This window comes from Rhopalosiphum maidis, chromosome 2, assembly GCF_003676215.2.
Source record: "Rhopalosiphum maidis isolate BTI-1 chromosome 2, ASM367621v3, whole genome shotgun sequence".
Classification (NCBI taxonomy): domain Eukaryota; kingdom Metazoa; phylum Arthropoda; class Insecta; order Hemiptera; family Aphididae; genus Rhopalosiphum; species Rhopalosiphum maidis.
In genome coordinates this window covers 49,639,562-49,652,022 of record NC_040878.1, presented here as the reverse complement: position 1 = coordinate 49,652,022, position 12,461 = coordinate 49,639,562, and the positions used below count along the sequence as shown (strand labels likewise).

General features: G+C 23.1%; 1 pseudogene; it reads left to right on the top strand.

Annotated features, from left to right (window-relative positions):
• Positions 1-12,145, top strand: part of LOC113552501 — a 46,309-nt pseudogene extending 34,164 nt beyond the window's left edge.
• The last annotated feature ends 316 nt before the right edge of the window (positions 12,146-12,461 follow it).

Here is a 12,461-nt window from a genome sequence, read left to right as displayed (position 1 = left end):
ACTACCAAAAGTTCAACTAGATCTATCTTCAATTATTATAAAAGTTAAAAGATTATTTTAAAATATATTTTGTAGTATAAAACATGTACATAAAATAAAGATACAATAAAATAAAATTATCACGGTTGTATAACCAAAATATTAATCGTTCTGCTCAGAATCTGTTATTATGTACATATTAATACAATATTACCATTGTGTGTGTAAAAATAACATTGATGATAAATAATATAAATTCACTTAACGTAATTTAAATGTAAAATCACTGTTGGCGAATAATAAGTTCTTTCGACATTTGAAATACTTTTGTTATATATGGTAAATTAATAAAATCAAAATGTATTATTAAATTTTGATTTTAAAATTTATAATCTGTATGGGTACTAGCTAAGTGTCCACTCCATATAATATAGAGTATGAATGTAATATCCATACAAGATTTGATTATTGCCTATTGTTTAACGATTATATTGTTTAAAAATTTAATTATCATTTACCATACAAATTAAATAATATAAGACCATTTAATAAAATGTAATAAATATTTTGACTTATTGTAATATGCAATGTGTGAATTTGAATAACGTATAATCCCATCTTTTCTATGTTATATTTTTAGCAAAATCATAATTATAATTGAAAATAATATTTTAAATTTACAATAGGTAATTACCTGTATTATGTTATTTACAATTAAAACCATATTTTTTATAAAATAATGATATTTGTGTTGTTTATTACTTATTATCAATTTTTTTAAATACATTTTTATATAAAACCATTGATGTTACCTTCATTGTTTGAATCACTGTAGCTTATTAAAATACTGATCGTTGTTACTGATGTTAAAATTTTAAAAGATACCATTCTTATTCTTTAGAATGTTTAGATTATTACAAAGAACAAGTAACTATTTTGCGTTGCAAGATTAAAATAGGTGTGATTACTTTCTAAAAAGATACGGGTATTTATATTTATTGACGATTAAGTAAATACATTTCAACTGCATACATATTATAAAAATAAAATAAGCACTAAATCAACTCTGTAAGACATGTGCAAATAAGACACATTATAAATTTTATGGCTTGTATTTTATTCTTAAATCAACGAACACATTTGACCTTATTTTTACATTATTACTTAATATTATATTGTAATGATAAATCCATTTGAACTAAATGTTTAGACTCTCGTAGTTATTTATAGAGTTATCAGTTATCAGATTATCAAAAAATAAAATTGATACACATAAATTAAATCATTATTTAAAACCTATCGTTATTAAAATGATACATTTTTCAAGTATTTTATAATACAAAACATAAGCAAGATTTTTTTTTGGAGGGGGGGTGGGGTAGAGTATACATATGTTATATTATACAAGTTTTAAATATAATAGGTATTAAACCTATTCAATCTTTTTCAAAAAAAATTTTCGGGGAATGGAATCTGAACCCTGAACCTCCCCTGGCTACGCCATTGAACACAAGTCTACCAACAACGATCAATGGCATCAATATCAACAAGTAATAATCAATTGTTTATTTACCATAATAAATATAATATATTTATTTACACATACAGAAGTCAGCATAATATAATATAATAATATATTACTACCTATGTTACAACATGACGTAAAAATTATTGGAATTATATACTATAAACTAGGTTAAAATGAACAATTATGTAATAATATTAATAATTAAGTCTTTGTCAGTAAATTTAGAAAACTAGGTTAAGCTATTATATTTTACTATATAAGAGATACGATTAATGACAGTTTATATTGTAGCATAGGGCACAGATAATGAAATTTATAGTAATATCATTCGTGAGTACTGAGTAGTGAGTACTTAAGTCCGACAGATGACGATTTTTTTTCAGAACAATTTTTTAGAATATATACTAAATTGAACTTATTTATGGACATAAGTTTTAAATTAACAAAGAAGAAATTTGTATATTTTATTATTCACACATTGTAAAATTAATACATACATCACTATGTTCAGAATCTAAAATTTATGTATTGGTAGTACTTATATTATAGATTGTATTTAAAAAATATTTAAAGTAACATCGTTTATCTTACCTAAACAAGTCTAAAGATATAAAAATATTGTAAATTAAATTTTAATTTTTTAAAGAAATTTATTGCACTATTTTAATTTAACCCATATCTATATTATCATTAAATCAAATTCTTTTTTGTTTTTATAAACATTATGTAAAAGTTTTTATGTTACGTATGTTGTGTATTTCGGTAATTCAATTAAAATTACATTTTGATTTGAGGCTATTTGTACATTGAAAAATCAGTCCTAGGTTGCCAACAATCAACAGTGGCTTAAATAAGGTATTCTTTTCCAACCTAAAATGTGGGAAAGCGTAAACCATGTTGAAGTTTATAGTTAACCGAATAACATTTATTTAAATATTTATTATAAATAAGATATAATGAGTAAACTAGTATTAATTTATTATACTATTATGAGTTAACTTACTTCGAATTCGGGAATATGGGTATAATATATCTTGGGGACTTAATACTTGAATAATCATAATAATAAAAATAAATCGTCAAAGTTTACATAGCCTTATATTATATATTGAATCTCCTTAAAAAATACCACACTACTCAAAAGAAAAGAAATATGTTGTTTTTTTTAAAAAAATTTCATGGTTCCAAGTCTTTATATCTTACAACTTTATCTCAAAAACTTCCAAAATAATAATATAAATTTTAAATAAATGGTTAAACCACTAATAATACAGTTATTAGCAATTGTACATTTATCTTAGTTGAGTATTAACTATTACTTATTAGGTAATGACTAGTAATTACCGAATAAATAAAACTGAATGAATAATTAAAGTTGTGTCCTTACTTATGGAAAAAATATCTACATGAATGCAACAAAATAGTTAATGATTATAAATTAATACAAGTTGTATACATTTCGTATAATGATTAATTTTAATCAAAGACCTGTTATTGTTGTGTTTATGTAATGTTAAGAAATGTGATATAATTAATGTTATACGCTATAACGATATAAATACAATTATAAATTGATAGGAAATATAAATTAAGAAAATGTATTCGGACGTTTTTAGCTATAAACACTACTAATTAGGTAGAAATAATGGATCTCCTATCACCTATAATTAAGTTAAACAATGTATTAAATTGGTATTAATAGGTGAAATACCACTAAAACAGCAGATTAAGATGAGATTTTAAATTAAAAATAGATACAACGTGGCCAAAACCGGCTGTAAAGTACATTTTGGCAAGATTAGGAAAGTCATAGTGAGAAATGGCGTCAGATTTTTTAAGTCTAGTATAGAAGGCTATAACTACGAAAATGGTATTTCCCATATACATAACATATATTTTTTCTATAAATTCATCAATAATTAATACAAATTATGTTTTTTCATAAAATAAATGAATACAATTCCTGACAATGTACAGTTGATCTAATACATATTATTGCGATTTATTGCTAACTGTGGTAACTCTTATGAGAGACAGATTTATTAATATTTTATGAATTACATGATGAAAAATAGACAATAGGCCTATCATTGAAAAACTATGTGTTTATTGCTATTAATGAATAATGATATGAAAGTTGTAGACCTATCACTCTGTTAACAGCGGAAGATTGATGGTTTAAATTAGTATGCATTTAAATGTATAAGATCCAACAGAAGATAAGGAAAAATAAGAAATAAAATACTTCTTATTTTTATTTGTCGGTCTTTTGGATAGTATTTTTATATATCATATTGAATATGCAGATAATTTTGAGAATTTTCCACTCAAAAAGGGAAATGATGGATATTATAATATAACAGTTTTCATAATAAATAGTATTAAATAATTAAAGATGAAGTTTTATAGGTCTGTTGATTGATAAGGGGTTCAGAGTTCATATTACTATATTCCCACAAGAACATTTCCACCAAGTAGAGATTACTTTAAGAAGCCACCAAATCTAGAATTAGATTTTAATATATTTAGTTGTGAATGAATACAATTCCTGAAAATGTATAGTTGATCTAATGCATATTATTGTAATTTAAAATAATTTAATAAATATACCAAGAGCACCACACCATCCTATATTTTGATGTGACATTGAATCTATAAATTTAAATGTTAGATTTTGAAAATATAATATTATGATTTGTATTATAAAAATATTATTATTCCTATAATACATTATATTCTAAAAAAAAATTAAAAATTTAACAAAATTATGGAATTAAAAAAAATAATAAATAATTTTGTGTAGGTATAAAGCGGTATTCTAAACTAAACAAAATAAAAATATCGTTGGATACGTGAATATCCAATTTTATCAAAATTGTATTTTTAATAAGGTTCATAAAAAAATAAGTATAGATTTATGGTCATTAAAAAGCTCAGTGTATCCAAATCGATTCCTAAACGTCCTAATTGTTTCCGTGTTTATTACAAAGTGTGTAACCTATTTATTTCACGGGTTATTAGAAAGGTATATCCGAGTTGGTGCCCGAGTTTCCGGGTCATTTTCAATATTCCTTCCCATTTTATATAGACATAGGACTGTCCACACAATATTATGCAGATTAAAAACTAAGATTTTTTGACACTTATTATTATTATTTTTTTTGCCATAGTAGATAAAATAGTAAGTAATAATAATAATCATAATATTTTTTTATTGGGTCCATTTCTTTTTTTTTTTTAAGTATTTTGTATTATTGAGGTAAACATTTATAACAACAATTTTTTACAATCTCTTATTTATTTATTTATTTTTATATTTGTCCATTTCTGTTTTATATATATTTCCTATATTTAGTTTTAAGATTTTGTAGTTTTTTTGTACTTTGCAGTTTATTGTACATAATATTATGTTTCAATTTAAACTTTTTGTAATGCATCTATGAATTGAAGATGGTTGAATGTGTGGATAGAAGCAACTGTTAAACTTGATGTTGTTACTATAAATATTATTAAAATATACTTCGCCTTTTTCGAAATTTTTTATCTGGAAACAATTCTGATGTTTGTTACTTACCTAGAATATGGGGAACCCATTCAGATATGTATTGCTTGGAATATCAGGAACCAATTAGATTAGGTCAGTTCGGTCAGTTTTCACGAATAGGAACCAATTCGGATGCAGTCGAATGACTTGTTGGCCAAACAAATGAAATGTATAATAATATAATAATTAAAATAACAATTGCCTAATATATATAAATAATGTCAATTATCACTTAAAATATAAATATGTTGATTCGCGCAAACAATTAATAGTATAATTAAAGAGTAGCTATTCACATACACGTGCAATAATGATTATCCAATAATTTATTGATTTGTGCACTAGGGTATTTGCGATTCTGTAACCATGGCAATACTAAATAATAATATAAATATATAATAAGAAAATAATTACAACACTACAACAGTATTATAATAAAATAAAAGTAATTCATGGAGATAGATTGTATGTTTAATAATGATAATATGAAATCTAACAGCCGGTTTATTATTATTATATTATTTTCGATAAACAAGAATGTTTTTAAAATATTTATTATCGAGTTATTTAAGTATAAGTACGTCGAAGTCGTCGAATCTAATTCATATCATTCTACGGTCTATCAGGATTTGTTAACGTTTATACATAATATATTTTATAATATAAACCTTAGGTATTTGTTATAAATACCGAGATATTCACAATATTGTGTTGAATCCATCACGATTTATGTAAAAGTATGAAAAATAAGGATGTTATTTTATTGGGTTACATATTATTGTAAATCGAATATCCACTGCATGCAGATACTTTAGACATGTTTATGTCTTATGGCTACTGACTAATTTAAACCTATAGGTGGTTAATGAATAATGACGTTGTGGTAACGCTCTCTATGTCGCTCACATATATTATAATTGTAGGTAATAGGTACATCATAATATTATTATGATACATAAATATTATATACATCGTCATAAACCTATAGAAAGTTCAGACGTCATGGTAAGGCTCTCCGTGTTACACAAATGTAAAGAATGACCATAGCCATAAATGTCAAATCATATTTTAATATTAGGAACACATCTAAATAAAGCAATATCTAGAGTGAATAAAATTAATTTTTTATTTAAATAATTATAAAAACAATTAAAAAATTAAAATTATACTTACCATTATCATCACATGCCCGGATTTTTAATTCCAACATAAAATCATTTGATATATCTAGAAAATAATTTGATTGCTATTTTATTACATTTATTTTTTCTATTATTTGTTTATTTTATTTTATTATCTGTAAACACATTTAATTCAGATTTAAAAAAAGTAAAAACACCATACAGTTAAGTTTTTTATTGAAGAAATTATATCGAGAACTCTCCAAACATCATGAGGCTATTGCATTATCATATTATTTTATCACATTTTCCAACACTTATTGGTGTAATTAAACAAACACTTATGTTTACGTTATTAAGTATATGTACCTAACACATATATATAAAATATAATTTCTAATCACCCCATTTGTATTCTACTATATTATCTTGGAAATAATCTAAAATTATAGTCATAAATTTTTACTGGATTATCATACTTTTTAGAAATATAAGAATAAAGACAACCAATTGGAGTTGGTAATATACGGCTTGGCGTACGGGCTGGACGTATACTTATATAATATGTAAATTATGTTGGTTATTATAAATATTATAAATATAATTATACATAATTATAATTAATACGCCGTATAATGTTATCAGTTTGAGGTCATAAAATCAACATTATGTACGAGAAATTGTTCTAAACATGGAAGTTTTGCAGAAAGTATCGAGTAGGAGGAAAAGAAGAATATGAAGAAATACACTTGGTTTTTAAAAATTGGATAAAAAGTGATGAAAATATACCTACTACATCCAATTTTACCGAAGAAGATATTTTACATGCTTTATTATAAACATATAAACTTCAAGAAATTGAGCTTTAGCCTCAAACGGATACCTACTGAAAAACCTCCAAGTTCTTTTGAAATGAAAGAGGCCCTAAAAGTGTTACGAAGAGGAGTGCAAGATCACTCATCAAATTTTGAATTACATTATAAATATGACAATTAAATCCATGATCTTTTAACGATACAAAAGAAAAAAAAACAGACATCAATAAAAAAAATATCATTAAAATTAGTAGTAGTGTACATATTATATTATATATATAATATAATATGTACATATGTATTTACAAAATATTATTTTTTAACGATTTTAAATCTTGAATATCTACCCACATATTATAAAATTTAAATAGTTATAAATTATAATTATTTATAAACAATAATATTTGTTAATAACTAAAAAAATTAAGTGTGAAAAAGAAGACAAAACAAAATGAACTAAAAAAAAAAAAAAAATAAAAAAATTAATACAATCCACATAATTGTATATTGATCCAAAAATGTACAATAAATCATTATTAGAAATCAAACATAGAAACTCATATAACATTAATGAAAAAATAAATAAATAATAACACTGGCTACTGTAAGATTAAATTAATATAAACGTATAAGAAATGTATTAATTACATTACTTGTTACAATTAATTAGATGATGATTATTATTTAAATATAATAAATAAATATTTTAGACGTAATGATTTATACTTGAAATTCTTATTACATCATAAGTGAGTTCCTCAGTCTTCTTTTAATAGTATAGATTTAAAAATACAATTAAAGGCAGTTAATTAAATACGATAGCAGTTCAATTATTTAGGTTCTTCCTGATCCGGTGCTTTAGGTGAATTTGTTTGAGTGTCAATGGGAGGACCAAATTTTATCTTACACCATTCTGTTAGTGTCCAATATCGTTTGCCTGAAAACAATAATATAAAAACTAATTTACATTTTATGCTTTTTATTTTTTATTTTTAAATCTAGTAAATTTTAAATTAAATAACTTTTATAAAACTAAACATAATTCGTATGTGTAATAGATGATAAGGTAACTATACAATATTTTCTACTAATTTAATGGCATTTTATTTAATTTATTATGTTCTCTAGCTAGGATTTAACATTTAATTTACAATAAAATATCACTTAGAAATAAAGCAATAAAATGTATTTAATTTTAAAAATTGTTTTTGTTGCAATTCAAAAAATATTTCTTCTAGCGATTTGAAACTTTTTACATTACGTATAGAAGTATATTAATAATTAATGTTCAATATATATTGTGAGTTACATTATCATGGGAAAATATAATACTAAAATAATTCAATTGTTTTTTTAAATTATAACATAAAATTGTTTACTATTGATTTGTTATGTCATATGATGTAGATACCAATGTAAAATCAAAGAATATATTTTAAATAAGTACCTATAGGGTATACTACTATAGTAATCAGTTTTAGGTTACAGAAAGATTCATTGAAATAATAAATAAATAATGTATACAAATTACAATTAATATAGAACATTCATAATAATTGATTTATAGTATATCTAATTATTATATAGAGTAATGTTGTATCGTTTTTTTACTATGTAACTGGAAACAAATAAATATTATAATTTATTATTTTCAAGAGATTACTTACTTTCTTTCAATCTATTCAAAATTTTCATATGATAATTGAAGTAACTATTTTCATCCGCTGCATCAAAGAATTGTTAATATATTTAAATGGTTAAAAAGTGTTCATTTTTATTATTTATTATTTATTATCAATTTACCATTAAATATAAGTTACAATGTGGTTATTTATAAACTTGATTACTGAATTAGTGGCTTTCGTATTATTTTTTTATTCACGATGCTAAATTCAACTATATAATACAAATTGTATCAACCATTTTTAGATTCTGAATGAAGGGAGACAACCTAAAGTTGATGTGATTATTTATTTCCTGATATTAAATTTTGGGATAACAAAATAAAAATACACCGAATGTTAGAATTAGTTAAGTAAAAATTTAAGAATTGTATTAAAATCATTGTTATACTTTTAGTTATAATTAAAATATTTATATTTAGGTGAATCAATGTGAGACCTTACGTCTTAATTTATGAATTAGAACACATCAAATAATATGATCAATAAACCTAAATTATAAAATTAAAAAAGTATCAGCAGAGTTCTACTGAAATATCATAATCCAGAGGTTCCTAAACATTTCAGGCCAGCCCCTTCCTTCGTAAAATAATTTTAATAAGTCATGTTTAGAGTACCAAAAAGTTAAAAACAAACAACAGAAATATAGGCTAATAATGATATTCACTTTACAAATTTATTTAAAAATAAATGTATTTTTTATAATAGGATTTAAACAATAAGTTACTTTTAATGTGATGTGTGGTCTGGTTTGATATTGTACACGATTATTATTACGCAAACACAACAAATCATTTTCTGTCCTACAAGTACAATGTTGATTTTTAAAATGTTTTTGTGCTCCCTCTTATAATGCTTTCGTAGCTCCCTGAAGGGTCATTCCCCACACTGAACCTCTGTCATAATCCATAAATATATATTTCCTACATTATAAAGTATATTTAACTTAATTTTTAATTTTAAAACCTTAAATATAATATTTTTAAATGGTACCTGAAAGTGATTTTACGATCTCCATTAATTTTTCTACAATAATGATATTATAAGTTATTAATTAAACTACTTGGAACTGTACAATTTATTATACTAAAAATTATGAGTTGCGTAATTCAGGAATAGTTTTTTTAAGTTTTTTATATGTACATTATATTTTACTCTATTATTACCATTTCCTTCAATAAATGCAGGCTCTAATAAATGAAATAACAATAAATTTAGTAATACTTTTTCTCAATCTCTAAATTAATTGGACTTAATTCGATTCTGTTAATTATTATTATCGTGTAGTGATAGGATATAGGTGAAGCTACATTGATTGCAATTGTACAGTTTTAATCATCCATGTTGATTACTGGCCATTTACTATATTAAGATAAAGAACTATATTTTATAGATAAATCAATAAATGTAACATACATATAATTATATTATATAATAATTTTCTTACGGTTTTGATATGTGCTAAGGACATTAGTGTATGCATCACCCACTAGAAAAAACGCAATTTTCATATAATACATATATGTAATTGATTTATTTTTTAAACATACTAAATTTTATTTAGACTATACGAGGAATTTTTATCATAAATAATAATTAACAAAGAATATACTCACCATAAAGTGTACTTAATTGTATCAACCCTGAATCAAAATTTATAATTTCACATTTAATGGTTTACACAAATGCAATAAAGTATTATACTAATAATAATGTGTTACAATTTTAATATTAAAAATGTATGTAGTAGGCAGTAATTATTTACAAATTGTATTTAAAAATATTTAAAATAACATCATTTATCTTACCTAAACACTCTAAACATACAAAACAATTGTAAATTCAATTATAATTTCCTGATCAATTATATTTTACTATTTTAATTTAACCCATAAACACACTAATATTAAATTAAATTCTTTTTTGTTTTTATAAACATTATGTAAAGGTTTTTATTGCGTATGTTGTGTGTTTCGGTATCTAAATTTAAATGAAATTCGGATTATATGATATTTGCTCATTAACAAATAAGTCCTAGATTGGTAATCCATCAACAGTGGTTTAAATAAGGTGTTCTTTTTTAATATAAAATATAGGAAGTCGAAAGCTGAGTTGGAATTTATAGCGAATAACATTAAATTAAATATACATATGATTAAAATATGTATTTTAAGTTAGGTATAATCGTTAAACTAGTATTAATTTATTATAATCCTATGAGTTAGCTTACTTAAAAATTCTGTGAATGAATACATTTAATAAACTTATTAGTGTTATAACTTAAAAACCATTTTAATAATTTTATAACAAATAGTTTACAAAATAATTATGGTAAGTACTGTTATTTAATTTATAAAATATTAAACAAAAATAATTTTGTGGTAAAAGTTAAAACTTTAAAAGGGTCAAATCTGTGCCAAGTGTATTTTAGTTAACATACTTATTTTCTTTCCTGTGAATGTATAAATATAAGTATTTAATAAATATTTAATTGACCAAAATATATTAATGGTTATTAAAATACTTCTATTTGAAATATTATCAATGAAATCATGTAATTTTTTAGAATGGATTATACATATTTTAGTCTTTTATTTTATTGTGGAATTTTTAAAATGATTCAATTCATATATTTGTGTTTATCTGTTTGTAATATAATTTATTGGGGATTTAATACAAAATTTATTATAATAATAAAAATAAACCGTCAAAGTTTACACAACCTTACATTATGTCTTTGAATTTCTTTATACAACATCATACTACTCAAAAGAAAAGAAATATGTTTTTGTTACTTTTATATTAGAAGGAATGTGGCCATACTATCTACTAATATTATCATAGCACCAAGTCTTTATATCTGAAAATTTTATCTCAAAATGTCCAAAATACTAATATAACTTTGAAATAAAATGTTTAATTACAGATAATACAATTATAGTGATTATATATCTATCATAATTAAGTATTAACTATTAGTTAACAGTTGTTATAATTGCTGAATAAAAATACTAAATGAATAAATAAAGTTGTGTCCTTACTTATGGAAAAAATATCTGCATGAGTGCAACAAAATTGTTAATAATTATAAATTAATACAAGTTTTGTAAATTCTGTATAAAGATTAATTTAAATCATAAACATTTAATTATTCTATTTATTAAAGTTGTGTTTATATAATGTTGAGAAAGGTGATATAACTAATGTTATATGCTATAATAATATAAATACAATGATTAATTGATAGTAAATATAAATTAAGAGAATGTATTCAAACGTTTTTAGTTATAAACATTACTATTTGAAAATTAGGTAGAAATAATGGATCTCCCATCACCTATAATTATGTTTAAAGATGTATTAATTGCTACGTTATTTTTAGTTGTGGTTCTGACTACCAAGATCGGAGCCTTGTCGATAGGCTAAGACCTAGCCAGAGTAGTCGAGAAAGACGCAAACATAGAGCTTTGACATAACTGAAAATAGCAATTAATGCTTTAAAATTGTATGTCAGCTTTAATTTTTGTAACTTATAAAATTCGGATTTTATACAACTGTAGGAGTATTTTTGATTAGGCGGATAAACACGTAGTTGGGGTTGTAACTTTGCAAAAAAACATGGTGATAAGGTTCAGAATTATTACATCTGAAAAATACTATAATCATTTTTTAATAATTCATTATGGGTGGTCAATTTCTAAATATGAATTTGGCCATTGGTTTGAATAAAAGGGTTTGAATACCGCTTTTCAGGATCATTATTGTATTATTTCTAACAATTGCGTAGCCTGC